The sequence below is a fragment of the Neopelma chrysocephalum genome, unplaced genomic scaffold (genome assembly GCF_003984885.1).
Source record: "Neopelma chrysocephalum unplaced genomic scaffold, ASM398488v2 Primary Assembly neopelma1_143, whole genome shotgun sequence".
NCBI lineage: Eukaryota > Metazoa > Chordata > Aves > Passeriformes > Pipridae > Neopelma > Neopelma chrysocephalum.
The window spans coordinates 6,925,519-6,949,273 of record NW_020897805.1 but is presented as its reverse complement, the minus strand read 5'-3'; the positions used below and the strand labels follow the sequence as shown (position 1 = coordinate 6,949,273).

Below are 23,755 nucleotides of genomic sequence, written 5' to 3'. Positions count from 1 at the left end.
TAAGAAATAATAGATGCTACTTTGGTCACTCCATATTATCAACTGCTGACTCCCTCAGTGTTTCCACTATAAAAAAAGAGAGTTATTGATTTAAACATGATCTGTTAAGTCTGTAATTTATTTCCTTATTAGCAGAGAAAGAAAGGAAAAATTAAACCTTTCTTCCTTCCTGTTATATGTGTAATAAGTATGGCAATGAAAGGCATTGTGATCTCAAGGAACATCCTAAAGTGTACAAGGATTGCCACCTGATAATAGCATCACACTTACTATGCCATATGTATTTTTAGACATGTATTAACTTAGTGTCCTAGTGTTTCCTTCTGCAAATTCTAGTTAAATGAGATGTTTACGAGGTTAATGAAGGTAGTAGAGTGTTTCCACAGGTCACAAAGGACAGCCATAAGCACATAAGAGATACTGCTGAGGACTCAGGGGGGTATTCATCTCATGGCATTGTTTTTGGCAGATGATCTATGACTATAAGGATCCTTTGCCCCCACTTATAGCTCATTCCAGCTTTCCTCCTTTCTTCCTGCTCTGCAAACTAAGCACTGTGGATTGCTGCTTCATCATCCTGACACTTTGCCCCAGCTCAGTGCATTGTCTGCCATAGCCACCCAAATTTGAAATATGCTTCTGCTGCCTTGGGGCTCTGTCAATACACATCAAGGTAAAAGGAAAGGGAGGAATAAGATTTTGTCACACATAGGTAATATGTTGATTCTTAGAACAAAAATTTCATTTGTAAAACCCCTGTATTCACTTCCACACTTTTCCAAAGTATTACCACCAGAAGTTTTGTCAAACACCACAGATTTTTTTAAATTCCACTCTCTTCCTGACTTGAAAATCACTGCAGTTTATAAACGAAAATCACAGTTCCCTGAGAATTTCCACTGTATATCAGTTCTCACTGCAGCTACAAATATTCAGTCAGAAATTATTTTAATGGCTTTCCTCCTTCACATAAATGTTTCCTTCTCACAAAATGTGTTTCTTATATAAATATCTGGTTTGAGAAATAATCTGGTTAAGTCTGGGACAATAAAAAATAAACTGCTTTAATCTTAGTGCAGTATTAAGAAGAGTGAGAGTTTTGGTATTTTTCTACATATCATTCATTGTTAATTTGAAACAAAAGGCTTTTCTTACCAACATCTTTACCACTGAAAACATTATGTTGCATTATATGTGTGGCAAGAAGGCCTAAGTTGATGTAAGGAGGTCATTACTTCCTTATTAGACATCACATACTTTGATAGAGATAATTTCTTATCCCATCCCAAATTCTGTACACAAAATTATTAAAAGCAACAAATAAAATGAGATTACTACAGGGCCTGATTTATGAGGAGCAGCTGAAGATACTAGATTGGTTCAGCTTAGCGAAGAGGAAAGTGAGGAGTCACCTCATTGCTCCCCTCAACTTCCTCATGAGAAGCAATGAACTCTTCTTCCTGGTGTCTGGTGATAGGAACATGAAGAAATGGCTTACAGTGGCATCTGGGGAAGTTCAGATTGAATACTAGAAAAAAGGTTCTTTGAGATAGTGGTCAACTGCTGTAACAGATTCCCAGGCAAAATGGTCATGGCCTCAAGCCTGTCAGTGTTCAGAAACATTTGGAAAACGTTCTTAGATATGTAGTTTAACTTTCAGGCTGCCCTGTGTGGACTAAAAATTTCATCCTTGGGGGTCCCTACCAGCTCTGGAGGTTGCATTAATCATGAGTTTAGTTTAATTTATAGTCCATTTATGACACTAATTCCCACGGGCTATTTAGGATGTTTCATACATGCTAAGTGATCCGACTGCTGTCGTTTCAGGCACTCTACTCCGGTGATCAAAGCTCTTTATTCATCCACAAATTGGATAAAAACATGCTAAAAGACAGTACCCAGCAGACTCTAACAATGGGTAGCTAGGTTGACCTGTAGCCACCAAAGCTATGTCTGTGCTTGGCCTTGGCCCCTGCAAACACGAAGGAGGTTAACAGGGCAGCTGCGATGGTGAGTCTCACTCAGTGTCAGCAGCTGTCCTTGGAGAAGGGAGCAGAAGTTATTTCCCCACTAGTAAGCACATGTTGCCAGTGTAGAATAGACTGGTAACTAGCTTATTAGCTAAAAATTACAAACTTTGAGCTGAAGAATGCCCTTAAAATGGTGTGATGAATTAGAATCAAAGTGCTTTCTTTTACATGTTACACTGAACACAAAGAAAAGTACCAATTTCCTTTTATGCCACTTGCCACATTCTCTTACTTAACACTTAATTATCCCAGTAACGTTTATTAATTGAGGGAATTATACCCTTTCACTTACGTCTATGTCCCATTTTTTCATTCAGTTTAGAGCATGTAATTTTTCTTTTCCATTTTGGATAAAAAAGCATGTGAAGGATCAGAGTTAGAAGGACCAGTTTAGTTTGATATATTCATGCATCCATATCCAAACTTTAGGATACTCCAATGGGACAAAATCTGATATGAAATCAATAGTGAAATTACCATCTCTTCTTTCCAATACAGTTCCAACTTCTGTTGCCAATTAAGCCTGGTTTTCTTGCCTCTGCTTCTCATTCAATCTGACACTGTCTGTTGGAGCTGGAGGCTCTCAGCTCCCTGTTCCCACATGTAGGTCTGCCTTGAGCAGGCTCAGAAGTTGCTGAAGTAAGAAGCAACCTCCCATCCCTCTTCCCACATTTCTTAAAAGAGCATTGACTCTTTTGTTTGAGTCATTGACTAGCTGATGAGATAATTGACTCATTGACAAAGAAATGGTGTTTATCACGTATTTTAACATGTAAACCCAGAGGAAACGGTACATTTTGATAAGATATGATTCTGACAGTTTACTTTAATATGTTCTAAAAAGAAATACTTCCATCTGCTCATATTATAACCCAAGACAGACATAACACATTATAAAATGCGTAGACAGAGATTTGAAGCAAAATGTACATAGAAGAACCCAGATCTTTCTAAGTAATTATTCAAGAATGATGGGCAGTTAAAAACACGTCATACAGTTATTTCAATAAAGCAGTGCAAGTAATGCAATTATTTTAATAGTATATTCAAATGAGTCATTTATTCAAGCTGCTTACACTGAACATGGCCATCAACAAGAGAAAAGTGGAGAGGTTCACTTAAGCTTTCTCTTACCTTTGCATCTGAATCAAGATGACTATATTATCCCTTGTTTTGTTGCTTGTTTTTATTGAAAGATGTTTCAATTGTTTTATGAAGGGCAAAAACTGTCAAAAAATAGTTATTACATTTGTGAAATATCTAATTCTCAAGCAATTAACTGCAGCAATGTTACTGTTTTGTGGTATCTCAGGAAAATGATACATGGAAGGAAGGAATATGAAAAAGAGAAAGATGGAGATTTTGAAATGAAAAGATCAATATAATACTTGAAACTTATTCAACACTAAAAGGGAAAATAAATCTGAATAACATCAAACTAAAAGCAAGGTTTTTGAATCAATTACCTGTTCATATTCTCACCTTTCTCTACAGCTATAGTAAGTCTCTTTAAATCCTGACACATATTGCATTATTTGCAAATTTGCAGAATATTCATGAAATATATCCTTGAAGTTTTTACCACACAATCCTAAAATGTAAAAAAAACCCAACAGACTCCTTGAAAGTGTTTGAAATTTGCCACTACAAAGCCCACTTACTCATTGTTCACATAAGCTAAATCTTACTTTGATGAAATAAAGACATATCCACCAACAATGGGAGTTATTTTACATACATTCTCTCCAACATAGTGCCTGTAATCCCATCCTTCACTATTTATATTTAATGGTAGTTCTGCTCTACCACTGACAAATGAGAAAGTTGACAAGGAAAAGGGCTGGAAGAACAATGGTGGAACCCTGGATTCTACTGGCAGGATTTTGAGCCGCAAATGATGTTTCTCTTTTGTCCTGTACTTAGACTCCTCTGAGCTTACAGGATTTTAGCCCACTAACCTAATACATATTTTGTCAGTGTTTTCTGTTAGACAAAATTTACACTGAACCTGGTGTAAATGTGGGTAACCAATCAGGTTAGTGTTTTGTTTGTGGCTCTGGAGACTGATTTTAATGGTCTGTTGTGGTTTTGTCCTATTTAACCTTCCTTACCTTTCTTTAGCCTTCTGATGGTGGCATAATTTTTGAGGTTGCTGGAATTCTTTTCCCACTGTTACCGAAGTAATGTGTATTATTTCACAACTTAAACGAATTAATTCAAAGATATAAGGGGAGTTCTTTCGGTGTTCATTAAGCTTCTAGTGTCTTGTGGGATCTTTTGGGAGCAATACATTACTTCTCACTGACTGGGATCTTGTTTTTCTCCACTCACTCTCTATGGGAACTGAAATAACAGTCAACTGTGCTGTGTTTTCTGCTCTAATTAGATTGCAATTTACTTGTTATTATTTTTTTTCTCCAAGATCTATAAAGAAAAAAAAAATCAATGCTGTGGTTATTGTTATGAATCTCATGGCAATAAAGCATGTTTCCTGTTGGCTACGGTGTCAGTCTCATGGCAATATTCTTCACTAGTCTGTTGGGTTGCCTTCCTGCTACTGCATATAGCTTACACTGAAAATGGCTGTCCCTTTTTTCAGAGAATCTTTATGCCTTGAAGCTTAAGCTTCAATGGTTAGTATATTCACTTTATTTCTGACTTTCTATTTATCCAAGGAGTGTAATTGTGGCTGAGAAAGAAACATGAGGTTTTAAATAATAGTTCATCACTAAAGAACTACATTTAAGCACACAGCTAAAGCATTCAGATTCCCAAATGAATGAATAAAATTAATAAATACTATGAATATTCTAAGAAATAGAGATGCCATAAACACCATACTTGTATTTTAAGATCTGTTGGAAATTTTCCTTCAAGGAAAGAAAAGCAATATGTTGCATACTGCTTTTTGTTCTTTTTTAATAGTTTTTTGATGATGGTGCTGAATACCCCAATTGTCACCAGCACCTCGAGGCCTGACGCAGTCACCTCAAACATCCACACACCCATTCTGCTCTCTTGTACCTCTTTTCTGCTACCAAGTGCCATCATCTCATCCAGCATTCCATTCCTCTTACAAGCTGTAGTTGAGACCTTTGATTTCAGTTCTGGAGGAAGCCTGAGTAATGTGACTGAATTGCACATATACACCAAACAGGGAAAAGAAGAAATGTAATTTGAGACCAAGAGTTCTGGGTAGATTCCAGCTAAAGAGCAATCATTCATCTGATACAACTCTTCCCTGAGAGCTCACTTGAATTAATGCTCCAATAGGTGATTAAATTCTTTTGCTACTTCCTTCTACAAAAAACATCCTCTACTCAACAGAGAGCATTACAAAAATCAAAAACATCAGAGCTTTTTCTTACAAAATTCAACGTAGTCCCAAATACAAATAGATCTATGTGTACATGTCATACCAGGGCTTACAAATTGGGCAAGCTGTGGCACTACAGCAGTACAGGACATGTGATGTGTTTTTAATAGTGCTTTAAAATAAAGCTTGTGTCAGCCAAGAAAGACAAAAAAGCTGAATATCCACTGTTATTCCAATTAAACATTCTTCATTTATCAGCACTGAAATTAAATTGTGACTTCAAATCAAGGCACAATTAGGTGTATATTTCATGTGCAGGGTTAAAAAAATATCACTTTTATGGGAAAGCCAGCAGAAGGATAATTCTATTTTAGGGTACTTTTTACCTTTTACTGTTAAAAATAGGAAATGGTTTTAACCAAGAAAACCTTTAGGAGTTGTTTTTACTCTGTGTAAATGGAAAAGTTGTAAAATTTCTAAAATAAAATAACTCACAAAAGTTCTGTTTAGGCAAAAATTGCATTAAATTTGGTATTTACACACAGCTCAATCTGTTGTCTTAAAACATATTCATTCCTATATTCAGTATCCATGTAAGAGTGGACATGTTTTAGAATAGTAGAAAAATTAAACTCACTGCTTACAAGTTTCGCTTGTGATAAGAATATCAGGCTAAAACGAAGGCTGGTATTGACATCTGTTGAAAAATAGCAAAGTCCTTTCATTTAAAAATTTTGCATAAAGAAAACTGTGTCAACACATTTAACCCCTTATCACCCTCATGAACTCTGTGTCTTTTTGACCTGCCTGGGAAACAATTACCAACTTCAGAAATTCTTTTTGGTCTCAGTGGATGTCAAGAACACATTTGAAGTCGAACAGGTATCATGGATTTGACTGAGATGGACATTTCTTCATTATTTACAGCTTGCAACACACAAATTTACAAACAGATTATCACTTCAGAACTTGCTGACCATCTCATCATTATACATGTTCCTTTGGTGATTTGGCTGCTGTATATTTTCAGTAACGTCATCAGTGACATAATTCATCTGCAAATGAGATGCCCTTTTCAATTACATTTCTGGGAAAAAACGTTTCTAGACAGCTTTTTGACAGTAATTGGGAAGGAGTGGAAAGAATAAATCCTTGAAAAAGTGAAAGCTTTTTTTCGGAAGGGTTTTTGGTTTATTTTTCTTCCTGCTGGTTCATTTAATTTTGATTTGCTAGGTTAATACTCTTCCCCTCATACTATGTTCCTTCAGTAACAACTACTTGAGTGATTTTGTAATTAACTGCCACACTGCTTATAGCTATATAGGTAAAATTTACTGTGATTAAATCCAAATTAATTATTTCCACACAAATTCTAGTAGAGTGGAATTTGCTTGGGGGTAAAAAAAAAATCCCTCACATTCCTTCAGCTTTCTCAAATAGAAAACTCCTAACTCTTCCCGGAGAAAGGGTTTTACAAAGGCAGACCAAAATACAAGGAATTAAACTAACGGAAATCTTCGTGGGTTAATCAGAATTTTGAGTGATGTATGACAGGTTAATTCTGATTAATTTGGCAATTCTAGAAAGTGAGCCAAGGGAGATTTCAAAGTAACCCTCTCAAACACCTCATCCACGAATGTACAGTGGTCACGATGGACACACCTCTTAAATTGCATAATGGTCAGATGGCAGAAAAAACCATAAGTGCCCAGTTTCAGCCAGAGAGAAGCAGCAGGGACTCTAATTCCTTTTCTCCTGGGGCAGGGACCACACCACTCATCCCCAGGGTAATGCACCTTTCTGCTTTGGTAGTGTGGTAGAGGAGGTAGAGAGCAGTCATGGGTTACTTTTGCATTTATATCACATATTGCAAAGACATTTCTGACTTCTAAGGAAAGAATTTATCTGAATCCCTGGCTGCCACAATTTCACAGTGGATGTTTTAACTGTCAGAAAGTGCCATCAGCAAAAGAGCAAAAAAAATCCGCAACCAGGAAGTGGATTGAGGTGTCCAGCCTGGCTTCCATGGTGTACCACCATGGCGTACTTCAAAGATTTCCGAAGAACAACCTTGCAATATATTGGTTTTGCAAAAGGAGTCAAAGGTATTCCCTTGTAATTTTTGTTTGGTAAGAAGCACTTTTGTCACCACCTTTCCGAGTGCCTGCATAGGTAAGCGCAGAGCATTAATTTTGCAATAAGGGTTGTTACAACACAGTCTGAGTTTGACATCCTTAAGGCAAGTGTTAGAGGATTTAGAAGTAGAAGTAGGCCAGCTGAACTTTCTAAATAAATGAACGATGTAAAAGCAATTATTGCTTTTTACAGGTACTGCCCAGTATAACCCACACTTGTTTTTCATTTTGTAATGTAGATGTTTATGTTTACAATGGCACTTTTCTCTGGGGAAGTGACAGTTATGACAACTGAGGACAATATCTAGAATGCACTTCACAATTATTGTGCTACAATGGTAAAAAAAAGAAAAATCAATGAAAGCAATAATATTTAAACAAGCTTTATCCTGTAGATTGATCAATAGTGCTTTAACTACAGTGCCTCAGTCCAAAAATAGCTTTCCCTGTGTATCCAAGCTTTCTTCTTAGAATCTACAGTCAAGATTCCAGTATTCCAGCATCAAAATAAAACAAGTGACAGTGGTACTGTTTATACCACTGACAGGAATAATCCTGTTCACTGAAAGCTGCTGTCCCAAATCTGTTATTGATGCAGTTGGTAAAAGAGCTTGTTGGAAATTCCGTTTGGCTGATTTGAAAACAGGATTCTGAGAGGAAATATTTTCAATGTACTGTCAGAGCAATTGACAAAATATGAATAAATATAAACCAGAGTCCCCAAGTTCTTTCCTTTCTGTGAAGCTTTACTAGTGTAGATGTAACTGGAGGGAATATAGGGAGGTATTTCCCTGAAAGGATGAGGTGGGCCCATACTTGCCACTCATTCCTTATTTAAGGAAGTATGTTGATTACTATGCAAGAAGTGTTCTTTCTACTAGCTGGGACCATTTAAACTATCTTATGCAGGTTAGGAAGCCATATTCTGCAAACAGAAAGAATACAGCTGAACAAAATCAGTCTTAAGGTCATAACAAGTCAGGTTTGTTCTGTATTACATCCTTACTGAAGGATTTGATCCATGACATTTTCAGAATGACAACTGAAAAAGACGTCAGAAATGTAAGGAACAGGGAAGCACTGAAAAGGTTGCATGCTAACTGCACATATAAATACACTTTTTTACCATTTAGCAAAATAATAAACAGACATTTTCTAGTCAGTGTTCCAGCAAGAGGCACAATGAATAATTAGGAAACCTCTAACCCTCTTGAGCCTTGAGTTAAACTCAGTGTTGTTATCAAATAAAACAAGTTCAGCATATTTTTTGTGGATCCAAGGGAAAGTCATTTATATCATATAGAATGAAAGTGTGTGGCATCTGTTCAAGAGTGCAATGGATTACAGCACAGGCTAGGAAACTCTGAGTGGGAAATTTGCTTGTCTACAAACAGATTTTCAGAGAGATGTAAAATAGAGTGAAGTATGCAGACATGTAAATATGTAATATTTCTGAAGCTTATTTCAGAGAGCATTTTGGATCTTCTAATACTTTGGATTCTCCAGTTTACGGTTTCCAAAACCTCAAAACTGAGTTGTGAGAAAGGATAAAAAGCTCCCGACATGAAGAGGTAGGAGCAAAATATGGAATGTAATGTAACAATGGGGTAAAAAAAAGATTTCTACATGGATATAAAAAGTGTGTTATTAGCTGCCCTTACTACAATTGTTTCTCATTCTCTGAAATCCAGTTCCTACATTAATTAATTAAGTCAGAAACAGAACCATATAATTTTACTAAGTGCCTATTCTACTAATTCTTCAGAAGTAAGTTATATTAGAATTTTGTATAGGAAGGAAAAGAGGAAGCAATGAAATTATAGAATGAAACAGAGTTTCAAGTTTTGTGATGTCTTCCGGGGCCCAAACACATGACAAATTTTGGATAGCATTACTTTGTGTACAAGTACACAAAAGCAGATGGGAAGTGACACATGTGAACCTAATTTGTCCTACGATAAGAGACAATGACAAAAACCAGTTGGTGACAGTGCAATACTACTGCTGTGAAACATTATTAATGTTAATTTTTTGCTACTTCTGAGAGTCCTTTTCTACAGTCAGATCCTATTCCTGGTCATTTTGTCTGTCACAATCCACTTGCTGCTGATACTCTCTAAAAGCAGGAAGCCATCCAAGACTTCATAGACTTCTCTCTCATCCTCTCCTCAGTCATCTGTGGAGAGGTCTTTCCATCTGCTCTGAGCTATGAACTTATATAGTGTTGATAATATGGATGGACCATGGCTGTAGAAACGATATAATTAAGTTCTCTGTTTTCTTCACTGAGTTTCCTGCAAAATTCTAAAACTCAGTCTACCCTGTTTGATTCCTGAGTGTTGAGTCAGGGCTTCACAAATCTACTAAACCCATAGTATAAATGCTAGTATTGAGTTGAAGACCAACAATTTCTTAGCTAATCCACTAATACCTCTCTCAACCAGCTCTCATGAGACAAATCCAGCCAGCAAACAATCAAACGTTTCCCTGAATGCACAGTAAGATTTTATCTAAAGTATGCTAAATACATCATCATTACAAATTGAATCTTTGTCCTCTTGATCAGCCATAGGTAAGGTTAAAAAACTTGATTCTAGCTAAGGCTTTGAAGCACTTCTCCCTCCTCCACACATTCATGTTTAAACTTGAAAATTAATACAAAAATAAATGTTAATGCTTTTGTATTGCTCTGCATTTTCCCACAAGTGAAGGATAAGTGAGATAACACAACACAACAAGAGGTTTTATCTGATATCTCTAATGGTGAAAATAATGGTTTCAAGATAGAAAGGTATTTCCAAGTAAACTGTGGCACAGAAAAATGCAGACTACCCGTAAGTCTTTCAGCATGTGATATAATCATTGATTTCTCCTTTCCAAGTAAAAATATTTTAAATCATGTTAGCCCAGGATTTTATCTGGTTAAATGAAATTAGTTTTTAGTAATTATAATTAATTTTTAATTATAATACATAAATGAAAGATTGAAGTATGAGATGAAAGCGTTGAAGCTGAGGGAAGAACAAGGATTCCTTTGTCTCTTCAGTTTTACCTATCTCAGGTCCACCCTTTGAACATTTCACAGACAACTCATTTTTGAAATGCTCAGTACTTTAAATCATGTGGAAGCTGTATTTGTTACCTTTCTTACCTTCATTTTTGTCACAGTATATGATTCTCATGTCATTCTCCTCTATATGCTGCTATTGCTAGAAAAGTGACTGAATACATCAGATACCAGTTCCACAGTAGTTTTGTAAGTTAAAGTTACAGTCACACACAAAGCATTATTTGACACCACCTTATTTGACATGGGGTTGTTAGTAGGTGTGTCCGCAATGCTAAAGCTGAAATCAGACTTGGGTATTTATTCACCTTGTGTTAAAAAAAAATTCATTTTATGTCATGGTCATTTATTTTATACTGTAGGAGCCCTTAGTCCTGATGTTAAGGTACCCACCTTTTAAGATGGGAAAAAATGTGCCAACTGAAAGGGAGTTTAGAAAACTTAATTCAGAATGTTTTGGGAGATTAGGAAATTTCATTTAGAATATTGTCAATAGCTTCATTTTCAGAAGCAGAAAGCCCTTTAGTGGGGCTCAAAATTTCAGAGTATTCTTAGAAAAGGATTTTACATACTGTGGGCAAACATTGAAGATCTATTGATACAATTATATATGTGCATAAATGTATGTATGTATATTTACACTAAAAACATAAATTAGCAATACAAGATCTCAAAATTTATTGAGGGCAATATAGACCTCTCTTCCTCAGGAGGCTGAAATGGTTTCTATTCAGTCATAAGTGTCTGATAGAAGGTAGAAACCCACTTATCAGCCTTATAAATGGAGCCAGTTATTAGTCAAGCAGTTTCAAAGCAGTTCAAAGGCACTAATTTCACTTTCCCCACCACTACATCCAAAGCTCTTATTCCAACACTCCACGATCACAGCCACTTACACCCACCTCTCAACTCTTATCCACTTCACACCCCCCTCCTCCACAGCAAATCAAGGAACAGCATCGTGCTCCACTACCCTGCTAACCCACGGGTACCACGGCAAGCACTTCAATGCAGTCTCAGGGAGAAGCACCACAACGTGCTCTGAGTAAAAGCAGCCCATAAACCCCTCAGATAATACCTGATAATGAGTGAGATGCTTCATATGCAGTGGGAAGTAACACTAGAAATAAACTACCCACAGAACCGACTATTCAGGAGACAATACAACAGATTAATTCAACTCTCAAGTAAGAATATTTTGACAAGTAACCTGAAATTAATCCCTCAGTTTGCCAGAAGTCAGTCCACAGCGGCAAAAATTACTAGGTTTTGGGTTTTTTTCAGCTGAATTAATTCAGAAACTGTTATGCTCAGGAGGCCAAGGTGGGATGGAAAGCAAGCTTAAAATCTGAATACCCTGAAAAACAACTGCTTACAAAACAGGAAGAGATTAATAATAATTTTTTAAATCTATCATATCAATAAAATAAAATCCTGAATCAAGTGAAAAATCCAAATCTAAGGTTTCCCATGGATATATCCCAGCCTAGTGAAATTAGAACATTTCCAAAGAGACAGAGACAGAAAAAACAGCAGGATCTGGACCCTAGAAACCTGCTTTATGTCAGTTCTGGGGAGGATAAAAAGAGTTGTGACATACTGCTTTTTATCAGCAATATCATCTTCTTTTCTGTACAATTAATCTATAAATAATTAACATGAGTCATCACCCTGTTTAGAACCTGGTCTTGCTTAACTTCCATTCCTACGGAGTCCACTTAGAGAAGGATGAGCCTTCAAAGCATGTCCCTTCTTCCCACAATAAAAAGGCCAAAAAGGCTTCGGAAGGGGCATTAAAATCTGACAGTATTAGACAATATTAGTTATGTTCTGTGTTACAAAGCAAAGAAAAGCTGATAGGTGGTCAATTTGTCATGCATTAGAGTTTTGGTTACTTAGATAAATTGTAAATGGTACAGGGTAGGATATTATGGTGAGACATTTTAATATGCTGTGACTAGTTAAAGGAGTTATTTTGACCCTTAAGCAACACAAGTATGGGAAAAGAATCATGCTGTATCAATCTATACGAATTTGACACAGTGACAGAAAACCTAAACACTGGTTAGCAAGTAGAAGCCAAACTTTAATGTCACTCACTCAAGACTATGAAAAACTGCTTGATTTCTTTGCTTCTCCTATATTGAATATCCCATAAAACTGGATCAATGACAACAAATCAAACTTCTGAGGAGCAGACTTCCCACACATACTCAAAGTATTTTTTCTACCCATGTAATTGATGTTATTATTAGATGAATAAAAATCACAACAAAAAAATGGAGAGGTAATGACTACATCCTGTCACAGTAATTCTGATGGAGGAACTTAATACTTGTGTATTTTTTATAAATGACTTCAGCTGTCACTCAGCATTACCTGCTTTGAAAACATATTCTGCTTTTCACACCTGTACTAGTAGATTATTAGCACTAGAACACCTTTGTGTAATCATTTAAAACTCTGCATGTCAATTTAGTCTCTGATAAAGCTACGCTTTTGCCACACAAATAAGTCAAGAAATCAAAAATTTGAGATAAATCCATAACTCTTGCAAAATATTCTTCTATTCAGCCTAAGGAGAAGCCATGGTTGATTGCCAAAGACATAGGACAGGCAGAGCAGCAGACCTTACGAAGGTGTTGTTTTTCCCAGCCACAATTCTTACAATGAAATAAAATTGCATATAATAAACCCTATAACACCTTGGAAAAAAATGTGTAAAACACAATATTCTTTACCTTTTCAGTGGAAAAAGGGTTAAAATTCGTAATAGTTTACTTTTTGCAGCTTCAGTCATAAAGAATATTGACTTGAAAGAAGGTATGCACAACAAAGTTGGTTTTGTCACTACAAGCTCTCCAGAAATCTTGAATAAAGGATGTTCAAAGCATTATTATAATAAAGTAGCCAAATATGAGTCCTATTCTGAACTCAAAAGTGTTGAAGTCCCATATAGTCATGTGCTCCAACTCTGAACTGTTCAGACCAAGCCTGGGCTTAGAACTCCTCACTCATACAAGATTCTCCTTTCTCCACTATAATTAGTTTTCTTACAGTAAATGGCTCTTCATATATGGACCAGTGGAAACAGAGATTCAGCATATGATCAGCAGGTACTTAGCAAAACCATGAAGAACATTTTTTACAATTTTTTTAACATAGTTTGCTCAATTAAGTTGTTTTTTGGTTTGTTTTTTTTTTCCCTGAATGTGAACCCATACCTTGACCTTATTCATTCTATGGCACTTACAGAAAGAGTCATACTTGGTAAGTTAGTGCAGAGAAGAAATATGAAAAGTCACATGGACTGTGAGGTTGCCAGTCTAGAAAGCAAAAATAGCCAGAGTATGTTAGTTAGACCTTCATCCAGCAGTGTGTGCTCGTTCTAAAAAGACCATAATGGATGTTGGAGTAAAAAAATACTTATTCTGCACAATTTATTAATTACAGAGTAGTGCAAACCAATAGCCCTTTCAACGCTCTTGCCAGCTATGAATAGTACACAACTTAAGTAACCCTGTAATTCTGTTACTAGGTAGAAAAATCACACATAAATTATATAAGTTGTTGAAATTCATAATTACTTATTTGTGAACCGGATAAGGGACCCAGACAAGGTTCTACATTCAACTGTGGCAGTTGTCCTAGCCTGCAAAATGGGTACTTTCATCTCTTCTTAAAGTTTTGAGGGTTTGAGCATTAATGGCACAAAGAAGAGTGATTTCAAATTCCATTTAAATTTTAAAATTCAGAGAAATTCAGGAACAAAATAAAAGTATGAAATTACTTATGCTGTTAGATATTATTATTCTCATAATGACAAAAATGTAGACTGCTTGGGTTTTTTTGTTTGTTTGTTTAAATTTAGATCTTTCATGTCATTTATCTATTGGATTGATTATTTCTTTAAAGTGCCACTTGACCAGTTATAAAGATTATAAAATGATATCTTTGGTTTTAACCACTAAACCCCTCTTTCTAGATAAGGAGTTTATTTTTCTATCAAATAAATCAAAACCCTGTTGCTATACTTAAGCACATCAATATAAATGGCTGTAGTCTAGTACTAAAATATTTGTCCTTCTCTCCAGTTTGCTTTGAGGTAATAGCTTTTGAGTAAAAGGTCTAGACTAATACAATTTGGATAGATTAAAAAACAAGTCCCATAAATCAGTTTTCCAGTGGTGCTTATTTTTGTCATTGTTCCTGATTCTTGTCATGCAAACATTAGTCTTGTAGGATGTGTCAGCCTTTGTTAAAGCCTTGATTTCTTTCACATAAGAGAAAGAAACCTGTCACTGCACTGGAAGCTAATGGACTCAAAAAAAACAAAAAACCTCCTTAGTTTGCCATGCAATTTTCTAAAATTCAGGCCAACAAGGGCCCCAATAACCCCCCATAAGCCTGTATTGCACTACCATCTTAAATATATATAATTATATTCTCCATTAATTCATAGGTTTTGCAGTACTGTTTAAAAGAGCTCAGATTAAACTACAGTAAGTGGTGGGAAGGACACTTGAAGATGACACTGAATGTAGCTACCCCATAGATCAGGGACTAAGAAGGGAAGGGAAAAGGCTGGATTCCACTTAGTTCTGGGTGGCAGCAAAAAAAGATCTCAAGAGCCAAGCTTGCTGGTGACTGATACTGCTGCAAATGGCAGCAGCAGCCAGAGGTTGCAGTCAGTCTAAAACCTCACCTCAGCTTAGCAGAAACAGAGGCAAGACCCACTTCTCAAGGACCAGATGTAGGCAAAACAGGGGGTGAGACCATTGCTGTTTCATTTCCAGAAGTCTGCTTCTGGGTGAGGACTGCCAGACGAACCACTCTAGAACAGGAATTCTTCAGACATCTCAGAACAGGAGTACCATTTACAGTCAAAGTACAAGCTCCCTAAGTGTGTTGAGCTTAAAATAAAACCATGGAGAAGCTTGGTTCTGTAAGTCTGATTGTTCTTAGACCAATACCTTGTGCAGTGTCAGCTGTTCTGACTGGATAGCTTTTGCAATGATTCAAATGCGTGGCATTCTGCCAGGGAAATGTGTGCCCTCAAGAAAGGAGACCAATGATCCTCTATAAATGTGCATATTTGGGGTATACATAAAATAACCCTCACCATGAAAAATGCAAAAGACATGTAAAAAAATATGTTTCCTGTCCTTCCTATTTCAAAGTATTTATTTCTTGCTTCTGAAAGTCTTATATCTGTGATACAAAAGTACCATACAAGATTAAGTGACTCAAGTCAAGTTACCTGGGAAGGCTGTGTCAGAAATAGGAAAAGAGCGTTGAGTTTCTGATTCCAGTTAACTGAATAGACTTCTAGATTACTCTATGTTCTCTATGTTAGACTACCTTATTCAACATCTAGATAAGCACATCTTATCCTGAGGAATTAATATTTGATCATATGTGTGAGAAACAGATAAGTTCAAAGTTACATTTCTCAGCAAAATGAGTTCTTAACTATTGTGTTTACTGTTCCCTCTAAATATTTGCATAAATCATTAGGAAGGCACTTTATAAATTACTTTAGTAACGTTAAATTTGAGGCCAATATCGAAAAGGAATAATAGAACGGTACGTGGCCTGCAGGGCTGAGCACACACCTTCTGCATTTGGCTGTAGAGGAATTGTTTGTAACACCTCTGATTTAAGTTTGGTTTACTGTCCTTGTAAGGTTTTCATGTCAAAATATTGATGTTATTCTAAAATACAATTATCCTGAGGGTGTCCCTGAGGGTGCATAATGCACAAAATTAAAAGGTCAATAATGACTTCCCAGCAACACCATCGGCCTGATTCTCCAGGGCTGTTAATCTTCTTTGTCTACCTTAATTTGTGCCAAGAAAATACGAAATGTTGCAATGGGCATCACTGAATAGAAAATACTCGCTGGGTATTGACCATGAGCTCTTTGCCCAGGTCAATTATAGAGTCTTCACATGCAAGTACCCAAAATGAAAGCCCTATTGCCTCTGATGAAGCAATTACAGAGCAGTTACAATATTTTATTTTGCTTTCCATCAGCGTCTGATTCCATCATTTAGCCTTGGAAAGTGGTAGCTGACCAGCTATGTGATTGCCATGTATAACTTCAACTCGTGCACCTAGGAAGCCCCAAAGAATATAAGGCTCCTAATTTTGAAAGCTCAAAGGCTCCCTCCATAATGAAAAAGCAAACACAAGAGTAATTTTACTTGCTGTCACTCTTGTTAGATTACCTTATGCCTTGAACCCCTGCATTATTCTGTTTAGACTGCAAATGCAACTTGTGACTAGACAGTGAATTTACTTTTTGAATAGGATGAGCACCAAAATGGCAGAAAATGCCACTGTCTGCAGTTTTAAATCCCAATAAAGTCTGGCATGCTTCAATGCCTATGAGCATCTCTGATAGTTAAGTTTTCACCTTGCATGCTGGTCTAGAATTCATAGGAAGAACAGGAGAGAAATCATCATAAGAAGCCCTAGCTGTTGTTCAGATTGTTACTGCTTTACTTTTGGTGAGGCAACGTATTTAGATGATTCTCAGTATTAACTTTTTCACTCTGCTTCCCTCTCCTGACCCCACACTTATAAAGGTATTGTCTACTGTGCAGACTATGAAACGCAATGCAGGGTGGAAATTTGTTTGGGTAAGAGGTTCAATGTCTTCCAAGTGAGACAAGCAGAGTAGAAAGCAATCATAGCATACAAAACACCTTATTGCAGCAATTATAGAACAGTAAGTCTCTCTAGATATAATTTAGGTGATTTATTATGCAGTATTGGTAGTCACTGGAGAAGACAGTCATGTAAATAGAATTATTTTACCGTGTTAAAATGCTAAATAACTGTGCGTTCTTGTTCTTCACATTTTCATATCCGCTGGCATGGCAGGGTCTGATGACCCCATGCTGTCTTGAGACTGATAAAGGGTGTCCTTCATTGTCCTCTGGTTTAGACCCAGAAACCTTGCTTCAGTTTCCATGGACAAACAAGCTAGGAAGTCAGTAATCATTCCCTTGAAGTCTCAATCCACTAATACTGAATTACAACATAGACTGAAATGAGAAGCTATATCAAGGTCAGATGGAAAAAATACGATTTTCTCAATTATACGAAAAAAAAAGAGGTAACTAGGAAGTTAACTGACAGAAATGTCTTCCCTGGTGGTCAACTAATCAAGCTGACCTCTTCTGTATCTCTATAAATAATAGTCTCCAATTAGCATACACAGGAGGTTTGTTTCTTTTTTGCACCGTCAGATTTTCATTCTTTTGAAGAACATGAGTACTGCAACTTCAAACAGAATTTCAGTATCACTCTTACGTACGGCAAAGAGAGATGAAAATCCTTCCCTTCTCACCCATCTCCACTGTAAACAGCCAAGGACTCCCTTAAACCTCATTCCATAGCTTTTTCTTGAAAGCTCATTTTTGTTTATGCACCCTGACATATGTTTCTTATACAATACACCATTTTAGGCAAAATAAAAGGATTGATATGGAGTTTTAGTATTGACCACCCACACCTAACAAACTGATCAAATAATTTCTCCTATCAGGGACAGTAGTTTAGGTAATTACTGATAATAAGGACAGAAGTTGAGAGCTCTTAATCTCCAGTAATTTCTCTTCAGCACCATAACATGCTTTTGGCAGCCAAGTCTTGCAAAAGTCAACATGCTAATAAGTCAGGGAGGAATGAAGGAAATGCTCTATCATGAAGCTACCAAAAGAAAGCTTTCCTACTTAAACCTCTGCTTAGGTGATTTTTATTTTTTTTAGTAGTTTCTGGCCAAAACAGAGTTTAATGGGTTTCTACAAAGAGAGCTGGGTTGCACTGGACAGAAAAACTGTGCTAATAAAGAGAGGAACTCACATGGGTGAAGAAAACAGCTTGGATAGCTTATTTATTTCCCTGTAGAACAAGGAGAAAAATAACTACCATATTTTAACAGCAACCATATTTGCTTGCTACCTTTTCTTGAGACAACACAACACAGTATAAACTTGGAGAGACCAACAGTAAAAGTGACTCTTGAATACTTTCAGTGATGATGGTCTACCTTATTAAAAACAATCTCAGCATTTCTTAGCCTGATGAATAATCCAGAAAATTATAAGTGATGAAAAAGCAACATAAACTATTTTTTGTATGTATTTCTCTTATTCTATATTCTTATGACAAAACTAAAATAGCAAGAAGGTTTCAGTGTTCCTGCCACTAAAAGTTCACATGGCTCTCCCAGACCCATCACCTCTCTTAACATCTTCTAAATAAAGAAGCGTAGCTTATCTCCATTTCATAACCTGTCACATGTTGGTGTCAAAGCTTCAAGAATTTAAACCTTAATTTGAGTTCAGGGTGGAATCACTCAGTGTTTAAGCAGACCTCACTAGTTAAGTATTATGAACCAGGGGAAGCAGCAGGGAAATATATTTCGTGCACAGTGCCTGAGGTATACAGGTTAAAATGAGTGAAGCGTGACTGCAACCTGAGAAATATTCTTCTTCATTCTCTCTTTTTCTAAGAGCATTTATTCTAAGAACACTTCTTTTTTGAAACTTTCTAGCCAGTTGTATTAATTCTACTGCTGCAGGTAATTGTGCAGATCTGCTATTTGTTCACTTCTTCAGTTCCATGGACAGTCTGTGCTGTTTGTAATATGTACGACGTTCATTTCCACAGCACCTTACCTTCTGCTTTGCAATCACTTGGTCATGCAACTGCTGTGCTAAGATCAACAGAGCATTCTTCACCAAGCTTCTGAATACACAAACACCTAGTGTCATGTTTGAACCTGTCAATTTTTAGTGTCTCCAAGTTCTTTAGATGGTTGATGGTACAATAAATAGGGTCTGGAGGGGACTCATCCTTTGACACTTAACATGCGAAAATAAGTAGTAATGATACCAAATTAATCTCATTTACAAATGAAAAATTATTAAGTCCAATATTTCAGTATTCTGACAATGTCATTGTTCTGGCAGACTCAGTTTTCTGACTGAACCACGGTGAAACAGTTTTTCTATATTTTTTGCCTGATATTTCATTTTTTACTCTCCAAACAGTCTAAATGTCTGTTTACCATTCCATCAGATAGGAAAAAATGGAAGAACTGCCTAAACTTGAGCACTCATGGGTGCTTATGTCCTTATCAGCAGTCAAAGGAAAGGCAGTTTTTATGGAACTTCTTCCTCTGTGGTGGGAGGGCCAACAGATATCCCTGCTAGGCAATACCTCTTTCTCAGTTAACACAGTTGCAAACTGTACATCAGTAAGCACAGGCTGGTCATAAGAAAATAATAATTTTCACAGGAGGATCTACAGCTGGGGGAAACCCTGTTTTGAGCAGAAAAATTGTCTTCATGAACACTAATTTCAAAATTTCTTTGATTCTGTGTAATTGCAGGCAAGCCACAGATCCAACATTCCCAAACCTTGGCTCAGACAGCTATAATGAAGTTGTATTTCTCTAGAGTAACCCTGACTTAGTGTATTTAACCTACCTATTTGTGCCTCAGTTTCTCTGAGTGTAAATTGGAATCAATGTATTGCCCAAGAGAAGCTGTCAGGATGACACAGCTAAAGAGTGTGAAGTGCTTTGATATTTTGAGAATTTTTTCCAAAAGGAATTTTAAATCTTGCCCACGTACGTCACAGCACTGCTATCATCATTACACTTGAATTGCTTGGGGGGAAAAACAACCAAAAAGGTGTTTGAAGGTGGCAAACACCCTCTCCTTACAGGCCATCAGTAATAGAGGAAAACACAATTTCTTTTCTGAGGCTGGCAAATATCTCAGCACGCAGACACAACCTGCCAAATTCCTGAGGCATGCAATGCACATACAAACGTGTCCTAACACATTATTTCATTAAACACATTTCTTAAAAGAAGATGAAATAAGTCACCCTCCCCCAAAAAATAAACCAACTTAAAAATGGACAATGCCATTTGTTTTGATTTACCCTTTATTCATACTTATTGCTGTCCGTTTGTTAATTTACAGGCCTATAAAGATGACGAAACAGGTTTTATCTGCTCAGGACTGTTCAAAACCAGAGAGCAAATATAGACCTGAACTCTGAAGAGGCATAAACAAAGCAGCTACTCTGCTGGAAGCCTGACTGAGGGGGAATTGCAATAAATCAAGTATTATGCTTACGAGGAGGATGTCTTGCCAATGCAAGGTCAGCATGGGACAAGTAAGAGCACAGAATGACCAAAATGTACAGTTTGAGACATTTTCATACCATATCCAGCAAATTGGGCTTGCCATAGAACAGATATAGTTTACAATAAGTGACAGACAACTATAAGAGGCTTGCTGCAGTGACAGCCTTCACTAGTAAAATAAAGTAGGCAAACTGCTACATTCTTTACATACCTATAGCATCACTATTATTTACATCAAGTCATTCTTTTGTCCTTGCAACTGTACATAGCAAGCTTGTCTCGGCAGGGAACGTGTGTTTATGTACATGTGGATAAAGACACCCTGAATGACCTCACCTCAGCAGCCAGGCTAATGTTTTTATAAAACTAAGAACAAAATAATTTGCATGCATCCAGATGGCAATGTCATGTAAGCAATTCTCCAGAGCAGAGACTAAGCTCCACAGGGTACAAGATACACAGCTGTGCATTATGAGAGTGCTGATGTTATTCTATGCTGTGTTAGGAAACAATTTTGTCTAGAGGCATCACATGTCCTTTGAGCAACAAAGGTTTAGAGACACATCCTTGAAACATGCCATGTTTTATACTTCTGATCACCATTTCTGCAGTTTCATTATTTCTTATTGGTCTTAAGAGAGGATAAGTTCTGGTATTGCAGTAGCATCTCATCCATGATGAGTTGCTGAAACATCTGCTCTAAAATGCCTACATCTTTTGAATCTCCAGCTAGATGGAATACCTGCCTGAAAAGCTGCTAGTGCCTCAAGAGTGATGAGTAAAGAAACACACTCTCTTTCATGAAGCAAAAAAACCTAGACAGTAACTGATAGGTCAATGGATGGTTTCTGAACAAAATATCAAGATTCCTGCTAAAAGCAGCCAGTATTATTCTAGCTGTCCAAAATACATTTTTAATATATCATGGCCACACCTCTGTTATCAAGCAGACAAGGACAGACCACAATCAGAACTGCATGTACTGTGCCTCTTAGTCACTTTTCTCTTCTTACTTGCCCACACAAAGTCAAGCAAAACTGAACACATAATGTGCAATATGCTCTTGCTCCATGTTATTGAGTACAAGAATATAGCAAACATTTTTTTTTTTAAATGGTGTTAAAAATAATGAGTAAGACATCCCACTACTGAGAATCATGGAGATGTTTACATTGGAAAACACCTTGAAGATCATAAAATCCAAGCATTAAACCAGCACTGCCAAGTCCACCACTAAACTATGCCTCTAAGTACCACATCTACATGTCTTCTAAATACTTCAAGGGTTGGTGACCCAGCCACTTCCCTGAGCACTCTGTTCCAGTACTTGGTCACCTTTTTGGTGAAGAAATTTTTCCTAATATCCAATCTAAAAGTTCCCTAGTGCACCTTGAGGCCATTTTCTCTCATCCTGTCACTTGTAACTTTGGGAGAAGAGACCGACCCCTGCCTTGGCACAACCCCCTTTCAGGTCTCCCCTCAGCCCCCTTGTCTCCAGGCGAAACGCCCTCCAGGCTCCCTCAGCCACTCCTCACCAAACTTGTATTCCAGACCCTTCAACAGCTTAATTTCCCCTCTCTGGACTCGCTCCAGCACCTCAATGTCTTTCTTCAAGTGAGGGGCTCAGGACTGAACACAGCGCTCAAGGTGCAGCCTCACCAGTGCCAAGCACAGGGGGACAGTCACTGCCCTGGTTCTGCTGGCCACACAATTCCTTATACAAGCCAGGATGTCATTGGTCTTCTTGGTCACCTGGGCACACTGCTGGTTCATGCTTGTCAACCACACCCCAACATCCTTTTCTCCTGAGTAGCCTTCCAGCCACTCTGACCCAAGCCTGTACCACTACATGAGGCTGTTGTGACCCAGGTGCAGGACCCGATCTTTGGCCTTGTTGACTCTCATACAATTGGCCTCTGCCCATCTATTCAGCCTGTCCAGATCCCTCTCCAGAGCCTTCCTCCCTTGCAGCAGATCCACACTCCTGCCCAACTTGATGATATCTGCCAACTGACTGAGGGTGCACTCAATCCCCTCACCCATATCCTTGATAAAGATAACAGACAGGACTAGCCCCAGTACTGAGCCCTGGGGAACACCACTGGGACCATCCACCAGTTGGATGTAACTCCATTCACCACCACCCTCTGGACCCAGCCATCCAGCCAGGTTTTTTCCCACTGAACTGTGCGCCCAATCCAAGCCATGAGCAGCCAGTTTGTCCAGAAAAATGCTGTGGAAAACAGTGTGAAAACCTTTACTAAAGCCCAGGCAGACAACATCCACAGTCTTTCCCTCACCCACTGAGCAGGTCACCTTATCATAGAAAGAGATCAGGTTGGTCAAGCAGGACCCGCCTTTCCTAAACCCAGGCTGGCTGGCCCTGATCCCCTGGTTGTCCTGCACAAGCTGCATGATGGCACTCAAACTGATCTGCTCCGTAGCCTTCCCTGACACCAAGTCAGGCTGACAGTCTGAATTCCCTGGATTCTCCTTCCAACCCTTTTTGTAGATGGGCATCACATTTGCCAACTTCTGTGACCTCCCTGGTTAGCCAGAACTGCTGCCAAATGGCAGAAAGTGGCTCAGGGAGCTCTTCTGCCAGTGGCCTCAGTACCCTCAGGTGGATTCCATCTGGTTCCATAGACTTGTGTGTGTCTAAGTGGTGTAGGGCACTGACAATTTCCCCTGGATCATGGGGGCTTCATTCTGCTCCTCATCCCTGTCTTCCAGCTCAGTGGGCTCAGTACCCAAAATCAAATGCTCTTACTATTAAAGACTTAGGCAAAGAAGACATTATGCATAGGAATAACTCAGACATATCTATGTTCTATTGTGTCATGGGCACAGTTTACTCCAGAGTGGATGTGATCAACATAAAAAAAAAATGGAGATAATGTCTGGGTGATGTTACACAGACACAATTAATTGTCCTGTGGAAGCTATTTTTTACTTATCAACTGTTGTGCACATAAATGAGGGTGTATGAAGGATGCTATTATTTACCTGCTAAGAATACTAATGTTTCAGTTG

At 37.7% G+C, this 23,755-nt stretch overlaps 1 long non-coding RNA gene across 1 annotated transcript in view; it reads left to right on the top strand.

Moving 5' to 3' along the window:
- The first annotated feature begins 7,407 nt into the window (after nucleotides 1–7,407).
- Nucleotides 7,408–23,755, top strand: part of LOC113975712 — a 33,281-nt gene continuing 16,933 nt past the window's right edge. Inside the window, exons 1-2 of the long non-coding RNA XR_003536897.1 lie at nucleotides 7,408–7,518; nucleotides 20,556–20,751. This is a non-coding gene — a long non-coding RNA (uncharacterized LOC113975712). The remainder of the gene's footprint in view (nucleotides 7,519–20,555; nucleotides 20,752–23,755) is intronic.